Source organism: Tupaia chinensis, unplaced genomic scaffold (genome assembly GCF_000334495.1).
Source record: "Tupaia chinensis unplaced genomic scaffold, TupChi_1.0 Scaffold142716_1, whole genome shotgun sequence".
Classification (NCBI taxonomy): Eukaryota; Metazoa; Chordata; class Mammalia; order Scandentia; family Tupaiidae; genus Tupaia; species Tupaia belangeri.
The window spans coordinates 7,589,578-7,606,984 of NW_006202562.1; the positions used below are offsets into that span (position 1 = coordinate 7,589,578).

Genomic DNA, 17,407 nt, shown 5'->3' on the forward strand with positions numbered 1-17,407 from the left:
CTCTCTCTGTTTCTGTCTCTTTCTCTGGCAAGTGCACAGACCCGATAGCACACTGAAAAACTAATAAATAAAAATAATAATAACAGAAATACCAAACTATCTGTTCTACCTTATGATTTGATTTAACTTAGACTTCTCTTTTGATGTTTCTCCAGCCATCAATGCTGAAGCCCAGCACATGGCCAGGCGCAGCTGCGGCAACCACTGCAGGACAGAGAATCCTAGGGGAGTCACATCCTGAGATGAAGCCTACATGCAAAAGTTCCCTAAAAAAGTTCTAGGGTAGGAAGACTAGCTCAGCCCACGGCACAGCACAAGCAAGAAGGCTCAAATAAAGGGGCAATCTGGGGGCAGGTACTATTCCATAATGAGGCCCCCTGGGGTAAAAGTTCAGGCTCAGAGCTTCCTGAGTTGTGACCCCAAGGAGGGATAGCATAGGGAACAGAGTGTCTGCTACAGGGTCTCGGTAAAGACTCAGGGCTGTACCCACTATCAGAGCTGGACCCACAACAGAAGTAGACGATGTAGAGTTCCAGTAGGCCCCAGCTGAGGACACCAAGAAAAGGAGTCAGAGTCCTCCTAAAGGAAACTTCCCTGCACCCCACCTGACTGTTGACCAGGTGGCCTCTACCCTGGTTATGGGAAGTACTATGTTAGGGGAAACACCATGGACACTGGCCCCAGCCACAACTCCAAACTTCAGAGAAATAAGATAATCAAAAAAAATTTTTTTAAAGAATGTGTGTAACCTGTATTAGCAGGGAGAAACCTCAGCCAAGGGATGAATGAAGGCAGGATCAGAGATAAGTAAACAATGTCCAGGGAACACCAATGCAGAAGTACCAACCTAAGACTTGGATGAAGGAGTAACTAACAGGAGATGTGGTCAGATGATGAGGGTGGGGAGGTGAACCAGGCCAAGGGCCTCCAGGTCCTCTGCCCTGCGCCAGACCTGCTCTAGTCTCTCTGGACCAGAAAGACAAGGCGGCTTGATCAACACATACACCTACAGCCACTGTGATCTGCTCGGTTCATTCCAGAAGGAAATGTTCCTAAAGGAAGCAAGACATGTGACGTGCTGCTAGGCTAGCTCTGGCTGGAGAGTCAAGTCCTCATGCACCAGAAACCCTGTGAAGATTTTAGCAAGAGGGCATTTCTGAGGGAGCGAAAAGGTTTAGGGAAGAAAATGGCTGTCTAAAAATAAAGCCTTTTTATTGTCATTAGGCACCCACCTATAAAGTCAGACACTACATAAAACAGCGCCTGAAATGCCAAGAGGACACTCACTAGGGAGAAAGAGCAGTTGGCAGAGGAGCACAAAAAAGCATCTTTCAAAGAGTGACCTCTGCAAAGAATGCCCTGTGGGCAGCCTCGGCAGGAGGCCACAGAGGGGCAGCAAGACTACAGCAAGTCCCAGAGCAGATCTCCGGCAGCCCCTTCCAGCCAAGACCAAAGGAACAGAGAGAATGTTGGAGAAATGGTAACCCAGGGAGAGGGGAGGAAAAACAAACAGGTTAAATTGGTAATCCCCTACAAGGAGATCTACTGACAGTCCAGCCACAGAGTCTTTCCAGACCCTTCAGCTGAACATGGTACTGAATGTGGTATGGCTGGGAGGGAGGTCTGAAGAATGGGCTGAAGAAAGGAAGCACCCCAGTATCGGCACAGCTACAGGCAAAAGAGCTTCCACATGAGTCAGTGCAAGGTCATGACCATTCATGCTGAGACGGAAAGCAAGCCACAGTAGACAAGTGTCCAGTAAGCCCGTGGATCACGGACGTGTGCATTTAGGGGTTTCATTCCCATTGAGAGCTATGCAGACACAGTGAACCCACTGCCGTTTTAGTAAGCAGGCTGTGAGAGAGGGATGACCTAGTTTTATGGCATCTGCCTGTATTGTTTGTTTGTTTGTTTTTTGGGGGGAGAGGTTTTTGCCATAGGGCGTGTGCACTCGCCAGAAAGAGAGACAGAAAGTGAGAAATCACCCCGTGGGAGTAGAGGGCGATGGCCACACTGCAATCCCTTCTCCTCCTCCATTCTCCTCTCAGGATCTTGGGCACCCACGCACATGTGCCTGGCGTGAGTTTAAGCCACCAGATCTGGGACTCGAACTGCGGTCAGCTACATGGGAGTCCAGAGACATAGTCATTACACCAACTGCTGGTCCCATCTGCTTCTATTGTTAAGGTTTCACTTTTATTATTTATTTATTTATTTATTTTTCAAGTTTATTAAAACTTCATCAGGACAGGCCCAGCAGGTGCTATAAAGGTTACATGGCTGGACCCACATAGTCGACCACGATTCGAGTCCCAGACCTGGTGGCTTAAATCTCCCTCCAGTCATGTGTGTGTGCGTGCCCAAGATTCCGAGAGGAGAATGGAGGAGAAGGGATTGCAGCATGGCCATCCTCCCTGGGTGGGTGATTTCTTGCTTTCTGTCTTTCTGGTGAGTGCACATGCCCTAAAACAGAAAATCTCACTAAAAAATAAAAAGAAAAAATAAAAAGAAAACTTTAGCAGTACAAGTTATCCAGGTTGCATATTATCAAAAGACCAACTCAATGAAGTCCAAATTTAAAAAATAAATAGGGACCAGCAGTTAGCGTAATGGCTATGTCGCTGGACTCCCATGTAGTCAGCCGTGGTTCGAGTCCCAGACCAGGTGGCTTAAAACTCACGCCAGGCAGGTGTGAGTACATGCCCAAGATCCCGAGAGGAGTGCAGTGTGGCCATCCCCCCTGGGGGGTGATTTCTCGCTTTCTGTCTCTCTGTCTCTCTCTCTCTGTCTGGCAAGCGTACGCGCCCTATAGCAAAAACCTCTCCAAAAAGATTGAAAATAAGAAAGAAAGAAAGAAAGAAAGAAAGAAAGAAAGAAAGAAAGAAAGAAAGAAAGAAAGAAAACAACCCAAAAAAACCACAGTGAAAACAATGTAAGGAGATTCACTGGCAAATCTCTAAAACTTAAAATTTGAGATAGGTGGAAATACAGAGTTCACACAAATCACTCATCCAATTTGTCTTCATCTGTTCCAGGGTTTGATTTGTAATCAAAGTATTTTTTTTTTTTCAGGTACATGGTCATTTTCTGACCCTTTGATTTTGAGTTTTCTGTTTCCACTGAGAATCTAGTCTTTTCTTCCTCTTTAGTTTTCAATGTGGAAGTCTTTAACCCATTGTACTGACTGCTTTGATTTTTGAGGATGGACTTTGATCTCTATCAGCCTTTTCTTTCACTGTTACTTGAGCCATTATGATCATGACTTTTAGAGTACATTCTTTTCTCACCTTCAGAATTTTCTTTTCTGTGTGAACTTTTATTTTCTTGGTTTCTGTATTTTTCTTTGTTCTGCTTTGACTTTCTTCTCTCTCTGAGCTCTGCGAATCTCTCTTCCTTCTCCTCCTATCTTTACTTCTCTATCTTCCAAGTGTTTCTCTTCTTTCTTGGCTTCGTGACCTTCCTCTTCTCCTATACCCCTGTTCTCTGTCTCTATGGTATTCCTTGCTTCTGCTACAATCTGTCATGGCTTCTAGATCACAGTTCTCTGCTGCTGTCCCTACTTCTCCATTCCCTTGTTCTACTGTTTAACTGTGCTGGCTTCTAGTTACTTCTCCTACACTGTGCGCATCTATCCTTTTCCTTTCTTTTATTATGAATATGCTTATTACTATTTTTTTAAAGAACTGTTTAATTAATTATTTTATTTTACTTATTGTTATTTTAATTTACTATAGGGCACACATGAGAGAGAGAAAGTAAACCACTAGGTCTGGGACTCAAATAGTGGTCAGCGAGGTGGGAGTCCAGCACCTACCACCTGCTGGCCTCCCAGTTCATTACTTTTTTATTCTGTTTGAACTTCTCTTTACTTCTACTCCCTCCTGATCTTTTCCTTTAGAATCAGACTGCTTTTCTTTTTCTTTCACATTTTCATGATCCCTTTCTTTAATTCTTGACCTTGCCCTCTTTCCTTCATGTCTATTATATTTTTGTTTTTCTTTTCTTAAGAGTGATTTTTGCTATAAAGCATGTGTACTCATCAGAGATAGAGAGAGAGGCAGAGAGAGAGAAAGTGAGTAATTGCTCCCCGGGGGGGATGGCCATGCTGCAATCTCTTCTCCTCCATTCTCCTCTGGGGATTTTGGGCATGCATACACACAATCCCAGTGTGAGTTTCAAGCCACTGGGTCTGAGACTCAAACCACCATCGGCCATGTGGGATTCCAGCACCTTAACCACTATGCCATCTGCTGGCCCTCAGTCTATTAAATTTTGAATCTCTTTCCTTATCTTGATTTCTCTTTGCTCTTACTCCTTCCTACCTTTCAATTTGGCCCTTTTCTTCACTTTGTTTTTATGACATTTATTACCTTTTTCTGACTTTCTATTGACATCTGTCTCTTTGCTGTTCGATTTATGGTCTTTAGCTTTCTATTCCTTTTCACTTTTTCTGTTTGGACTTTCAGATATATATCTGTGATCAGTTATTTTTCTCTCTTTACTCTTCTTGGGCTTCTTTTATTTTATTTCATTCCATTTTCTCTTCTCCCCTTTGATCCATCTTTTACCACTTGATAACTCTGGTTCTTTGAGCTCTCTGCATCTTTTGCCTCCAATGTAGAGGAGTCTCATTAAGCTGACATGATCCCTTGACCTGGATCTAGAAGGAGTTTTATAAATTAAATTTTGAATCTCTTTCCTTATCTTGATTTCTCTTTGCTCTTACTCCTTCCTACCTTTCAATTTGGCCCTTTTCTTCACTTTGTTTTTATGACATTTATTACCTTTTTCTGACTTTCTATTGACATCTGTCTCTTCGCTGTTCGATTTATTATCTTTAGCTTTCTATTCCTTTTCACTTTTTCTGTTTGGACTTTCAGATATATATCTGTGATCAGTTATTTTTCTCTCTTTACTCTTCTTGGGCTTCTTTTATTTTATTTCATTCCATTTTCTCTTCTCCCCTTTGATCCATCTTTTACCACTTGATAACTCTGGTTCTTTGAGCTCTCTGCATCTTTTGCCTCCAATGTAGAGGAGTCTCATTAAGCTGACATGATCCCTTGACCTGGATCTAGAAGGAGTTTTATAATGCCTTGATCTTCTTCCTTTAATTTTCCTGCCATACCTCATAACCAAAAGTTATGGTATGAAGCAGGCTGGGAGTTTCTCTCTCTGTTTTTTCTTTCCTTTTCATCAGGTTTAGGAGAACTTTTTCTCATTAGGAATATATTTTCAGGTATAGGAGGGATTCTTCTGGACCAAGAGTAGACTGGGTTTGTACTTCAAGATTTTCAACCTCACTTTCACTATTGATAGATGCATTTTTCTTTTACTTCTTCTTTTCTTTGTTGTGTTTTCAGGAATTTTTCCTAGATTTCTTTTTTCATTTTCTTTTTATTTCTCTTCAGAAGAACTTTCTGAATCAGAAGAAATAAAAGATGACTAAGAATCACTTGAACTATCTGAGCCACTTGGTGATGACAAGGAACCTGATGATGATTTATGTCTTTTCTTCTTTCTTAAGTTTAGACTTGGGGATTAGTTCTCCACAAGTGACTATTCATACCTCAGTGAATGGTTTGCTAGCTGCATCTGTTTTCTGGTTTTCTCTCTCACAACTTCTTGACCAAAGATCACTTGCCTAAAAACAATATGATGCCCATCCAAATGTGGAGTTGGTTTCATTGCTATGTAGAACTGTGAACCATTTATCCCTTCCTCTGTTGGCCAGAGAAACTGACAAAAGAAATTCTTTGTTGTGTTTAACTGTGAAACTCTCGTCTTTAAAAAATCCTCTCTAAAGAGATCCTCCTCCTCAATCATCACCTTCACTGAAGCCACCACCTTGAAACAAAAAATCCTTGCGAACTCTGTAAAAAAGACAACCCTTATAATGTAATGGCTTTTGAGTTGACTTTCCTGTTTCATTTTCACCTGTACAAAGACAACAAGTTTTCGCATGTTTTGGGGTACACATCAGAAAATAATTCAAAGACAACTCTTCCAGTAGGTTAACTGTTAGTGGGGATGTCATAAGAACATCAAAGGTATTTTGAGCCTTTACTCCCATGGCTCAAATACTTCAATCTTTAGTTGGAGGAGGGAAGAAAAAGACAATTGATCCAATCTTTTTGCTTCCGCATGTTTCTCAACCCACTGGGTCCAATACTCAAGCTATGCAGTCAGCCATGTAGGATCCAGCTGCATTAACCATTCAGCTGACGCAGAGGTATGGGAGTGCAAGGGTGATTTGGCAGAACACCCATAGCAGGACACAGATATCTGTCTGAGGCTTATGAAGAATTAGAGATGTGAACACAGTGAGGGGACAGCAAGTAGAGTTCATTAAGAGAGGAAAGGAAGAAGAGAGTTCCCAAGAAGGGAGTGGGTCCCAGGAAATGGGTTGTTCAAGGTTTTACTTTCATATAGTATCCATGCTGACTTGTGAGCCAATGATCCTATGATAAATGAGACTGAAAGTTACTAAAAGAAAACCTGGGGGAAAGCTCCACAATCCTGGTTTGTGAAATAATTTATTACATAGACCCCAAAAGCACAGGGAACAGAAACAAAAACAGATAAATGGGATTGCATCAAACAGAAAGGAAACAAATAACAGAGTGAAGAGAAAGATAGGAAAAAAAATATCTGCAAACTACACATCTGATAATACAGAAAATGTAAGTAGTTCCAACAGCTCAATAGCAAGAAATCAGGTTAAAACATGGGCAAATGATCTGAAGAGATATTTCTCAAAAGATGGTACATGAATGGCCAATAGGTATATGAAAAAATATTTATCATCACTAATAAGCAGAGAAATGCACATTAAAACCACAATGAGATATCACCTCAGGCCTGTTAGAAGGGGTATTATCAAAAAGATAAATGATATGTGTTAGTGAGTATGTGAAGAATGTAAATTAGTTGTAGGTAGTAGTGTAAATTAGTACAACCATTCTGGAAAATAGTATGGCTATTCCTCAAAAACTAAAAAGAGAATTACCATATAATCCAGCAATCTCACTACCAGGTATACATCCAAAGGAACTGAAATTGGGATGTCAAATGATCTGCATTTCCATCTTCACCACAGCATTACTCACAACAGCCAGAAAATAGGAGCAACCCAAGAATCCATCAATAGATGAATGGATAAAGAAAGCACAGTATATATACACAATGGAATACTATTTATTAAAAAAGAAGAAAAGTCTGTCATTTGTGACAACATGGATAGAACCAGAGGACATTATGCTAAGTGAAATAAGCCAGGCACAGAAAACACAAACTCTAAATGATCTCACTTACACATGGAATCTGAAGAAGTCAATCTCATAAAATGAAGTAGAAAGGTGATTACCATAGGCTGGGGAGGTAGGGAGAGAGAGATGTGAGAAGAGAAGATGTTGATCAAAGGGTACAAATAAATTTTGGTGATTCACGGTCAATAATGATGCACAGTGTACCACATGTTAACCACAGTTAATTATAATGCATTATATCTATTTCAAAATCACTAAAATAGATTTTTAAAAGCCTCACCCCCCCACACACACACACATACACAAAGATAAATTAGTGAGGTGACAAATAAGTTAATTTTGCTTAACTTTTTTTTTGAGAGTGAGAAAGAGAGAGAGAGAGAGATTTTTGCTAGTGTGTGCACTTTCCAGAGAGACAGAAAGTGAGAAATCACCCCCCGGGGGGATGGTCACGCCATAATCCCTTCTCCTCCATTCTCCTCTTGGGATCTTGGACATGCATGCACATGCACCCAGCATGAATTTTAAGCCACTTCATGCAGGACTTGAACCATGCTCCCCTACATGGGAGTACAGCAGCATAACCATTATGCCACCTGCTGGTCCTGACTAGCTCTTTTTATAGGTGTTCAATAATAGGGAATACTAGTCCTACCAAGCACTGCTCCAGACTCACCTAAGAAATCACAGTAATCAGGCCCAGAAGAAGCAAACTGATGCCAAGTAACTTAACTAAGAGCTCAAGAATATTTACAGGAATAATAACAAGAAAATTAAATACAGTACCCAGCAAGGTAGCAACTGTCTGTCCAAATTTCTTCGCTGTCGAATGGCTGAAGGGGACAATACAGAGGAAACAGGCCCATGACTCTCAGGTCATGGAACCCCTTCCTGACTCTACCCAGAAAGGTGCATGGTTTCGATAGCACCATCCGGGGCTAGAAGCCACGTCATGGTCCACTCGCGTCAGTAACATCTGTCGCGGTCAGTGACCTTCATTTAAGGATTGCTGCTTCAGCCCACTCTGTGACCTGGTGGTTATGGCAGCGGGATTCCACATAGACCACTGCATGTGTCAAGTCCCCAGCTTTGCACATGTGCATGCATGCCCGAAATTGCAAAAGAAAGGAAAGATGGAGAAGAGGTTGTAGCATGACCATTCCACATGGAGGTGCTTGCTCCCTCTCTCTCTTGGTCTGTGTGTCTGTATCTCTCTCTCTGTGGTGGGTGCATGTGCCCTCCAGCAAAAAAGAAATAAAATAAAATAAAATAAAACACAGGGATATAATTCGAGAGGTAAGATAAAGAGTCTTTTCATATAGTATTCTAAGTTTCAGGAGAGTCTTAATTATACAGTTATTTCAAAGGCTGATAGGACTTAAAATAATTGAGGTGTTGACTTTTCCTTTCACATTTTATAAAGCTTATTATCTGATTGGGTAAACTTTTTTTTCATGTGATATGATTTTATTAGAAATGCCAGTCTTGTGATAATAAACTAACTTACTATTAAAGATTTGAGTGATATTTACTAATCTTTGAGATATTTAAGCAAGTAGCTTATTTTATATGTGAATTTTTAACCAATTTTCCACCATCATTATTTACCTTCAAATTCTGTCCATGAAATGTAAGTTACCAAAAATGTTTAAAAGATTCTTAAATATAATGTCATTTTTTATTTTGTCAAAAGCGTTTATGAAATAATCTTTATATAGATTTATTTCATAAAACTGAAGTTATTCAGTTTTAATAGGAAATTTTCTCAACATAAGAAGGGACCTTATCTCCCAGTTCTATCAAGATGGCTAAATTTAGGATGATTGACCCAAACCGATCTCTGAAATATGCTCTGGCCTCCCCAGGACAATCTGAGTTTACACTTACTGGCCCCCTCACTCTCCAAAGTGCCCCAATTCTGGACAGCATTCTATAGGGCTATCCTTTTGAAAGAGAACCCTTATCCTCTCAAACATGGGTGGGAGGTGGACTGTTATGTCCTTATTGGGGGTTTCCACTTCTTTTTATCAGCTGTCAGGGACCCCAGGGAAACTTTAAAGACTTACAACAAATGTATGCCAGTATTACAGACTGCATCATGTGAACGTTTAATTTACACTACTTCAACTACACGGTACTCAGAAAGAAAGGACGGCACCAACAGGCCGGAATATTCTGCCCTCCGGAGCCCTCAGTGAGCATCTTTCCACAGGTGACAGTGGTGGGGACTGCTGGCCATCTAGTGAAACCTACAGGCAGAGCTCACCAGTCTCAGGCACACACATGACCTGCATCTCTAGGGTACTCATCTACCTGGGTAAAGGGATGGAGTGTCCCAGAGAAACGATGACCACACAGAGAAAGAGGACAACCGTGTTTATCCAAACATGATGATGATGAAGAGGAGGAAGAGGAACAGTAATGCTTCACAGGAGTACATTCACTTATGCTGGCAGACGCCACATCGATTTATATAAGGATGCTCCTTACCTGGAGGGCCCTCCATACAAAACCATAGGCTCTGCAAGAGATGGGCAAGGATCAGGACCAGCAGGTGGCACAGTGGTTAAAGCGCTGGACACTCCCACATGGCCAACCACGGTTCAAGTCCTGGACCTGGTGACTTGCTTTCTCACTTTCCCTCTTTCTCTCACTCTCTCTCTCTCTCTCTCTCTGACTCTCTCTAGTCAAATTAAAATAAAAAGAATGAATCAATAAAATAAAATAAATAATTCTTTTTTTAAAAAAAGAGATGGGCAAGGATCATGTGAACCACATCCAATTCCCACTGTACATGGTGACTTTAGAAATGACTCCTGCTCCAGATGAGAGCCCACTACAGTTGGCGCTCCCACACTTCCTACCAAGAACATCAAGTCAGAAGACCCAAACCAACACCTGCATGGAGAACAGGGCAGCACAGCCACTCATAAAGTGATGAGAATGAGAAGCCAGATCCAAGTCTGGACAAGAACGGATACCTGAAGGATACCTTCTGGCTCCAGAATAACAAGTCTACCCGCAGACCTGGGGAGGGATCAAAAGCCAAGAGTGGAGGCAAGCCATGTTAGTTACAGATGCTCCTAGAACATCAGTCTAAAGGGACATGAGTCTAATGGAATTGAAAACTGGCTAGGAAGAAAATAGTTTTTAAAACTTAGAGGCTAGCTGGGCATTTCATTGCTTTTTTCCTAACAGTGATTTTGAAATATGAATCCATTTTTATGTCATGATTGAGAAAGGTTTGAAAGGGAAGCCAGCCTCTTCTGAAAGACTAAAAATGCCCTTGGGGCAAACAGGGACAGTATTTATTGTGTCCAGTTCTCTTCAAAGGGCCTTACTCTGTAGCAGAGGCTAGGAAATCTCCTGTCATGCACTAGCCTTCCTGCGGCGCAGTGAAGACTGAGACCCTGCAGAGTGGTCTGACAGCAAGCGCTCTTCTGGAGGCCAGCAGGGGTAGCTCCGGCAGTTTTAGAGAGAAAGGGCTTGGCAGTGACAATTCAGTTAGGGCAGGCGCCAGGGGATCCCGTCTTCCAGCTCTATTTGCTTTGCAAATCCATCACTTTTACTTCACAATATGAGGGGACTTCAAAAAGTTCATGAAAAAAAGTTGAATTAAAGTTATGAGTTTATTTTGGTGCAAAAAATATGAAATCCCTGCACAGTTTTTTCATACGAATTTTCATGAACTTTTTTTTTTTTTGGAGAGATTTTTGCTACAGGGCACGTGCGCTCGCCAGAGAGAGACAGGAAGTGAGAAATCACCCCCAAGGTGGGTTTGGCCACGCAGCAATTCCTTTTCCTCCATTCTCCTTTCAGGATTCAGGATCTTGGGCACGCACATGGGCACCCAGCATGAGCTTTAAGCTGCTGAGTCCAAGGACTAAACCTCAGTCAAATACATGTGAGTCCAGTGACGTAACTATGACGCCATCTGCTGGTCCCTTCATGAACTTTTTAAAAAGCATTATTTTATCTAACTTTGTTTATTTGTTTATTTTAATTTGACCAGAGAGGGACAGAGTGAGAGAGAGAGAAAGAGAAGGAAAGTGAGAAAGCAAGCCACCAAGTCTGGGACTCGAACCGTGGTCAGCCATGTGGGAGTCCAGCACTTTTAACCTCCACACCACCTACCAGCTCCCCACTTCATGAACTTTTATTATTATTATTATTATTATTAATTCACCAGAGAGAAAGAGAGAGAGAAAGCAAATCTCCGGTCCAGAACTTGAACCTGGTTGGCCATGTGGGAGTCCAGTGCCTTAACCACCATGCCACTTGCTGGTCCCCCTTCATGAACTTTAAAAAAAAAAATTTTTTTAAGTTTCTTTTTCTTCCAAAAGAAAAAGGGAGAGAGGAAAAGAGAGTAAGAGATCCCAACACATTTCCTCATGCTGTGATTGACTCCCAGCCTCAGCTGCCCCAATCATGGACAAGCACATGTAGACCCTACATGCTCAGGGCAGTCCCAGGACACGAACCCAGGACCTTTCCCAAGTGAGCCCAGTTGCATTACTGGTGTGCCACTGCTTGAACCTCCATGAACTTTTTGACAACCCCTTATACATGTCTGTTAGTTTGAAGAGCTTCTAGGACTACTGGCGGCTACAGGAGGTGAAAAAGTAAAGATCCACAACCACTCTTGGTGCCACTGAGGGGGCAGGTAGGAGAGCACGACACCCTCCTCCTGATGATAGTGCTAGGAAGGCCTGTCCTGTAAGCCCGGTGCTATTCAGGTAAGGGTGACAGACCCCTGCCTGCCCTCAAACTGCCTGTGGAGGGCCATGAGGAGGTAAGAATAAAGAGTGTTTAGACAAGTCTACACCAGCTTGACACTGCTGTGCATTTTTACTGCATTGGTCCCCAGCAGACTGAGCATTAAAAACAAAACCTAACAAAAACAACTAGGAACAACTGGGACCTTCCCCACAGTTAGAGAACTCTGGCTGTAACTAAGCACCCCACCTCTGCACTGAAAGCCCCCCAGGTGCTCGGGCCCAGCCAGTGAGATGAAGGCTGTGAACAGGTGTGGAAGGAGTGGGGGAACCAGGGCAGGGGACAGGGCAGAGAGGATGAGAAAAAAGAACTGTGGCTTTATGGAATCGCAGAGCACCCGGAAATCCCCTTAGAGTTTATAGGAAGAAGAAAGGCCCCGAGGAAGCACAACACTGGGAAGGCCTGGACCTGTTCTACTTGAGGAAGTTAGCCAGAATTTGGAAATAAGGCCAAAACATGGCTGAGCACACTGGGTGTCCTATAGGAGTGTGGTCCAACAAGCCCCACCTTGCCCTTGGGGGATGCAACTCCTGTGACTTACAGTTGACTACAGAGGAGGGCTCAGACCCTGTCCAACTACTGAGTCCTTAAAAGTCATGACATATTTTTCTAGGTCTTTCTTTCATTCTTTCTTTCTTTCTTTTTTTAAAAAAAGAGAGATTTTTGTTATAGGTGACATGCGCTTCCCAGAAAAACAGAGATGGAGAGACAGGAAGCAAGAAATCCCCACCCAGGACAGATAGCCACACTGTAATCCCTTCTCCATTCTCCTCTAGGGATTTTGGGCACATGCACACAAGCACCCAGGATGAGTTTCCAAGCTGCCAGGTCCAGGACCTGAACTATGGCTGGCCACGTGGGAGTCCAGTTTCTTAACCACTATGCCACCTGCTGGCCCCTGTATGTTTTTCTGTGCAAAAATGTGTCATGACTTTTCCAACAACCTAAAGATATCAGACAATGTGATGGCTTCTGTGGAAACAGTGTGAGATCCCAGCGATTTTGGTTTGTCATTAACCAACTCTCGCTGACCACAGCAACCCACACTAACATTTCTGTCACTGACTATACATTCCCAGTGTCTCCCAGTCTCCTCTGAGCCCACTGGATCTGGCCAGTTCCCTTACTAGTGAGTTAAATAAATATCTGGGACCTATGATTACCTGTATGAGGTTTTTTTGTTTTTGTTTTTTTTAAGAATTATTTATTTAATTTTATTTATGCTTCTTCTTCTTCAGTTTGGCCAGAGAGGGAGAAGAGGGAAAGTAAGAGAGCAAGCTGCCAGGTTCAGGACTCGAACCATGGTTGGTCATGTGAAAGTCCAGTGCCTTAACCACCACACCACCTGCCAGCCCCATGAGGTTTTAATGTGGTAAAAATGATCATTTGACCATAAATATGAAAATTGTTTTTTTCTTTGCTGATCTCGCTCCCTCTAGGTAGGAAAAAAACGCCTTCCATTTACCCTAACAATAGCATAAAATCATCAATTAGAACAGAGAATACATGAGCTCACTTTTTAAACAGACTAATAATATCATCTGAGAAAAACTCCTGAACTACCTCTCTCTCTCTCTTTTTTTTTTTTTAAATTTTGTTGAAGTCTTTGCCATAGGATACATGTGCTCGCCAGAGACGGGGGAGGTAAAGTGAGAAATCACTCCCCCAGGGGTATGGCCACACTGCAATCTCTTCTCCTCCTCCATTCTCCTTCTGGGATTTTGGGCATGCACGCACACATACACCATGCCAAATGTTCAAGATACCAGGTCTGGGACTTGAACCACAGTCAGCCCTGTGGGAGTCCACCATATTAACCATTACAACATCTGCTGGACCCACCACATTTCTCTCTTTAAAATGAATAACCAAGGGATCAGCAGATGGCATAATGGTTATATCACTAGACTCCCACATGACCGACCACTGTTCAAATCCTGGACCTGGCGACTTCGGACTCATGTTGGCCAAGTGTAAGTGCATACCCAAAATCCCAAGAGGAGAACAGAGGAGAAGGGATTGCAGCATGGTCATCCCTCCTCCCCACCGTGGGGGGTGGGGGCGGATTTCTCATTTTCTGTCTCTTTATCTCTCTGTCTTTCTGGAAAGCACAAATGCTCTATAGCAAAAATCTCTCTCTAAAAAAAAGAAAAAAGAAAAAAGATATGAGCAACCAGGAAGTCAGTCATCAGTAAAATCACTTCCCTGTATATAAAAACATTTTTAGTTAAACAGGATTTTTGTTGAAATAGTAAATGCACTTTCTTGCTCTCTTGAGATCAAAACACATTTCTGCATTGATTAATTCTTATTTGGTTTACCCATAATACACTCTAAGGAGATGTGAAGGGAAAGAAAGCAAGTTCGCAGTTCATAATTAAGATTTGAGCGATTTTAGTCTGAAAGATCTGGCAACTTACATGTACCTATATAGTAAATACCTATAAACACACACACACACACACACACACTCACACACACACTCACTACTTCCTTGCTTTTACTGTAATTCTCTTGTTAGGAGTCATCTTAACAAGAAAAAGCCCCTTTTTCTGAGGCCTAGAGGCCAACAAACACAGCTTTGGGTCGAGAAATACTTTCTTTGTTCGTTAGACCATCTCTGGTAACAGTTCAAGACCACGAGCCTTAGACTGACACTACCCCACAGAAATATAACACAAATACAAATAAGGGCCATATAGAATTTTGGATTTTCTAACAGACACATTACAAAAATTTAAAAGGGCCAGACAGTGATATGGCAAGAGTGCGACATTCTGAGACATGCGAGCCTCATAGGAGAGTCCAGATCACATCCCCAGCCCCTCTGTACACGCTAAGTGAGCACATGCTAATACATGGTCCAGGCTGGCTGAGGCGGATCAGCCAGTGTGACTGCAGTGTAGAGACCCTGTTGTGGTGCCTGTTTCTACGTCTTTCATTCTCTTATGGAAGAAATGAACTTAAAAAGAAAAATTAAGAAGAAAAGCTGGAATTAACTTTAATAATGTTTATACTATATATAAAAATTAGTAATGAGCTATTTTACTTACTTTTTATATGCCTTTGAAATCTAGTGTGTACTTTACACCCACAGGGCATCTCAAACAGGACCAGAAACATTTCAAAAGGTTGAACACCCAAGCTCCTGAACACCCTCATGTGTGTGGGCCACAAGCTCCAGGTCCTGCCCAACTGGGCAAAAATCAGCTGTACCACTGACCGGAGAGGGGCCCTTCACACCCCATGCTCATCCTGACACATTCTCAAGGGAGGTCTCTGTCCACAGGGGCACGCGGACAGTGCAAAATGTCAGGGCTGTAGTCCACAAGGGCCCACAGCCTGCCTCTGGCTGGACAGCTGCCTCCTAGGGACCAGCAGGAAGGGACACAGCCTGGACTCTGAGAAGCTGTAACCCTTCAGTCCCTCTTTGGCCAGGTCTCCACTAGTCTTCTCCTCGAGTGAATTGAAAAGGAAAGGAGGAAACATTAAGAAGGGGAGGTGGAGGGGTGCTGGGACAGCCTCCATTTCACAGCAGTTAAGGGCTGCACAAAGGGAGCCAGAACCCACATGGTCACGTTAGAATCCCAGCCCCTGTAGCTTGAAAATCATGTTGGACATTTGCACATGTGCCCAGGAGCTGGACAAATAGAAGGAAAAAACTACTGCAGCATGACGAGGCTCTGATGGGGAATCTCTCTTTCTCTTTCTCTCCCATGCATGTGCATGTACCCTCTGGCCAAGAAAGAGAGAGAGACATGCACATATGCATCATCATACATAGTTACGCACGACATACCGATGCTTTGGCCAACAGCGGACCACATAAACGACGGCAGAGCAATAGGACGTACTGTATGGCTAGTTGTATTGTAAGTGGACTCTGACGTTTGCACAAAAACAAAATCGCTAATGGTACGTTTCTTAGAATGTATCCCCGTCATTAAGCAACACATGGCTGTACTAAGATTTTCTGTGGAAAAGTCCACCTGTCCAGAACAAAAAGAACCAGCTCTAAGACCCACCCTCAATAGTGGACAATGAGTCACTAGGGCATGATGCCTGAGGAGCCCTTCTTGCGAGCAGAGAGCCACTGGTTCCCCTTGGAGAGAGCCACGAACCCTTTCAGGCAATCAGGCCTCATTCCCCTTTGAGCCCTGGACTGTACTGCACAGTGCCCTATGGCCAAAGGAGTCATAGGGCTTCTACCAGCATAGCTGGTATACTGGTTAAGACCAGATGCATGTATGACAGTGAGCAAGATTAGTCTAAGAGCATTAAAAAAAAAATCTATTCTACGCATTCCAGAGTTATTTTATTTAGACAATTATTGTGTGTAGCTTTAAGCAGTTAAAGAGATGTTTTAAACTGGAAAAATGTGAAGTGAGGCCAACTAGGTCTCTGGTTTTCTCCTAATTGAATACCATGTGCTTTAGTCAACAAAACTGTCTTTCTGAACACATCTGAAGTCTTGGTGATGTCCAAGGAAACTAAAGAAGTCAAAGTCATCTGAATCCTGCACCTCTCTCTTAAAGATACCAGCTAACTAAAGGTAATGAAGATACAGGTGAAAAATGGCAAGTCACAGAGGAACGACAAAGCACACATGAAGTGTGAGGCCACCAAGAGCAGCCGCTTTCTCCTCACCTCCAGGCCTAGGCTCACACGACTGCTCAGCCCCTTCAGCGCCCTGGTCTCCACAGGGCACACCTGATGGATATGATGCCAACACTCAGAAATGCTTCACCTGCTGAATTCTGAAACATTCAATTAAAATATGTAAATGCACCTCTAAAGGGATTAAAAAGAACTCAATTACAACAGCAGCACTTCCTTTCAGAGGCTTAAATACCAGGACAGGGCTAATTACAGAGCACCGAGTTACATTGCTTCCGTGGGTATAATTCACACAAAATGTTTTTCTGCCTAGAAATAAACTCCACTTGATCTGCCTCATGGAACAGAAATAAAAGGTCATTTTCTGAGTTATTTTTTCAAGAGATTAGCTATTAATCTAGAGCCTTGGTGGCAACTTCCCACGTAGCTGTCAGAGCATCATATCTCATCTTTTTAAGACAGTGGGTCTTCCACCCATAAAGAAGGCCAAATACTCCTCAAATACTCCTTTCTTCTCTCCAAAGTCAACCACAAAACTCTGAATTGCCCAAAAGCAGATACAGCACCACCCACCTGGCGGGTTAGCTCTTTGACTGGAAATCAAAAGATGATTCTATTCCAAAAGACACTACCACAGAAGAAAATTTAAAGCAGGAGCAGAGATTTCTTTTTTTATTTCCTTTTTTTTTTTGCCTTTCAACTGTAATGATGTTCTTCATAAAGAGCTCTTTCTAGATACTAAAGAA

At 42.6% G+C, this 17,407-nt stretch overlaps 1 protein-coding gene and 1 pseudogene across 1 annotated transcript in view; both read right to left on the reverse strand.

The window, feature by feature from the left end:
* The window catches only part of DTD1 (D-aminoacyl-tRNA deacylase 1), a 224,652-nt gene that overhangs the window by 57,566 nt on the left and 149,679 nt on the right, over positions 1-17,407 (reverse strand). The gene's annotated exons all lie outside the window — the stretch shown is intronic.
* On the reverse strand, positions 3,004-6,038 carry LOC102472384 (peptidyl-prolyl cis-trans isomerase G-like; annotated as a pseudogene).